The sequence below is a fragment of the Terrapene carolina genome, unplaced genomic scaffold (genome assembly GCF_002925995.2).
Source record: "Terrapene carolina triunguis isolate 2854851 unplaced genomic scaffold, T_m_triunguis-2.0 Scaffold22797, whole genome shotgun sequence".
NCBI classification, from domain to species: Eukaryota; Metazoa; Chordata; order Testudines; family Emydidae; genus Terrapene; species Terrapene triunguis.
The window spans coordinates 1-3,057 of NW_020687148.1; the positions used below are offsets into that span (position 1 = coordinate 1).

A 3,057-nucleotide genomic window follows, 5' to 3' on the forward strand; every position below is an offset into this window, starting at 1 on the left:
GCAGAGCCACGCGAGTCAATGGCAGGTTGAGTTGGGGCCACGTAACCAACCCGGCCGGGGTGGCTGGGAGGGACGCTGTGGATGCGATCGGGCTGGGGCACTAGCCTGCGGAGGGGGCTCTGGGCTCCAGCAGGGTTTGCGGAAGGGGAGGGACCTTGGATGAAAGGGGCGGGGCAGGGGTTAGTCTTCCCCAGCTGGCGGTTCGCGCCCCTTCACTGCACCTCACTCCTAGCTCCTGTCCTGGGTCAATGAAAACCCAGAGTTCCAGCTGCAGAGTTCACCTCTCACCTCCTGGGGGGAAAGCCCCTTTTTCCCTCCACTGTCCGGCCACATTGCCGGTCACTTGCCGTTCCACCCTGTCACTGCTGTGCTGGCCACCCTCTCTCCTCCGGGATGTCTTGCGGTCCCACCAGGAACGGCGCAGGATCCTTAAAAGTAGCGGCCACCAGAGCCCGAACAGTGGCCCCATCCCTTCCACTTGATGCCATGCACCTGCACCATCCCTTCTCCCCAAGGCCCCGCTCCTACGCTGCCTCTTCCTCCCAAGACCCCGCCTCCCGCTCACTGCTCTCTGTCCCCTCCCCACCCTCACTCACCCTTACGGTCATTACAAAGTGGTAAGGCAGAGCCCTCCCATTTTTAAAAGTCATGGGGTGTTGTTCCCCCCTGTTCAAGCACCCCTGGGTCCCTGCACTTCACACAGCTCTCACTGATTTCAGCTGTAAGTGAGGGAGCCTCACTGCTAGCGCACACTAGGCAGTTTCTTGCATGAGAGACACTGTCCCAAAGCAGGACTAATGCTTAGACCTGGTTATCAGTGATTTCTGATCTGTTGGTCTGCAGCAAGACTCTACATTGAGTCTTAATCAGCTCTGTTATTCCACAGAGACGAACAAAAGGGTGAAATGGTGCCTGGAAGCCTTAAGAAGAATCCACCCCACCAAGTACCAACACTTGTCGCTACCAGCTCTCAACTCCACTGAGAATGTTTTGGGGTCACTCCTTGCCTTTATCAACCTAGGGGCCTGGGAAAAGACTGGTTAACAGGTGCTCCAGTGGCGCAATTGGTTAGCGCACAGTACTTATAGGGCAGTGCTGAGAGGAGCTATGCTGAGGTTGTGAGTTCAAGTCTCACCTGGAGCACTGGTTTTCATTAACCAAATGGCATCACCCACTCGTTCGGTCCTGTGGAATGTAGAATTCCAGCCACACTGAGAGAGGAGAGGAGTCAAAAATGCCCCCTTCACTTATTACCTCTTCTCCAGAGAGCAGGTGAGAATCTACAATCCTTTCTCCCCCACCAGCCCCTGTGCCAGGATCCCTCAAACAGAGCCAAGTGTCCTGCCCATCCTTTGATGCCTGGGGCGGGAGAGGAGCAAGGTAGCCATTGTTAGCGGGCTTTCCCTTGCCCCGCCCACTTCCCTGGTTCTTGTCACGCAGACAGCAAGCAGGAAAAGACCAGAAGTCCGAAGCGCAGACAATGTGATGTTTACCGGGGTTAGTTTCCAAGCAAGCATATTTCAAAACCCTTCACACCAGTCAGGCTTATCTCTATACGCCAATAGAGTCTGTTCCCCAGGGTTCCCTTCCCAGTTCTGATGCCGCAGAGCCTTGCCTGTGTCCCTATTCCCTGTTCCCGTCCCCGCACTTAACAAACATGATTCCAATTTCCCCTTCCACTTCCTGTTTGACCCCAGTTTATACAGTAATATTCTCAGCTATACCTTAACCAATCATTTTCCTGAAATGTAACTAACCAATTCTAACATACTGTAACATAATTCTCTAACCAATTATATCCCACTGCCCTAATTAACTTACACCTAGCAAAATTAATTGTACAGCGAGCAGAAACAACTAGAGAACCAGACAGATTAATAATAGAAAAGTGGGGGCCATAAAGATAAAACCTACAGAAATGAGGGTTTCACAACCACAACCATTGAGATGCTCTCTTAAGATCTGTTTCTTTATCTGGTGGTGTTGGGCTCTATCGGGACAGGATCATCTTTCTGACAGCCCAACACCACCTTATTTCAGTGTGACTGGTTTGGGATGTGAGGATGTGACCGTTCGCTTCCCAGCTTATGGCTGCCCCTGCTGCTTAGCCAAAGGCCTTAGCCTAAGAACAAGGCCTCAGACTATCCTAGTGAGCGAAGGCCCAGACACAGGCAGACTGTGATTTTGGTTCTTTGTTTTATACCCCTGTCACTAGCTAAGTGATAAAAATACACCTAAGATCTTCAAGTCTAGGCCTGTACAGGCAGCCTGAATATCTCTATTCTAACAGCCCTCAGTCCCTGGGGCAGGATTATCCATGTAGCTCACTGAGTGGTTGGTGGGCTGAGCTTCCCCCGCGCTGGAGCTTTTCAGGGATGAGATTTTGATGAATTGCAACAAGAAAAATATCTCTCCTGTTTGTCACCTTTTGCCCTTCTTGTGCCCCCCTCAGCCTCTGTTCGCCCTGATAGGGGAGATGCAGAGCCAAGCCCCAGTCTTTCTGAGTCATAGAGTCTGTATCCACCTCTGAAATATTGCCACTGGAGAGTATGGCTTCCACTTCTTCCGTAGAGGGACTGCAACAGCAGCTACCTAGTTGGGTCTGGGGGCACCAGAGATCCAGGCTACAGGGTGCAGGTGATATAGGGCCTATAAGTCCCTTGCCTGATGGGAGGCCAATGCATGTGGTGGGCCATAAGCACCACAGCTTTTAACCGTCTGCTCCTTCCCCATGTCTCTTATTTAGATTATATTGAAGTACCCTATGGCTGGGGATATGGATTTGTGGGCACAGCATTGTGCAGTGGGCTTCCAAGACAGCCCATAATTCAGCAAGCGGTTTGCAACTGGGCCTTGGGCTGGAGGTGACTCTCTCTCCACACAGCAGATGTGGGATGCACAGGGACCAGCTCCTGGCTCTTTTTTTGTGAGCTGGTTCCCCATGAGGACACACCAGACATCACTGCTATCTACCTAGGGGAGAACTTCCTGGGAATGTGCTCCAGGCCCAGCTGATTTGGAAGTTAAACAGGATAGTGGACAACACAGCAATGTGGG

General features: G+C 52.0%; 1 non-coding gene across 1 annotated transcript; it reads left to right on the forward strand.

Moving 5' to 3' along the window:
- Window positions 1-1,049: 1,049 nt before the first annotated feature.
- On the forward strand, window positions 1,050-1,143 carry TRNAI-UAU. Its single transcript has 2 exons — window positions 1,050-1,087; window positions 1,108-1,143. It is a non-coding gene; the product is annotated as a tRNA-Ile (tRNA).
- Window positions 1,144-3,057: the final 1,914 nt, after the last annotated feature.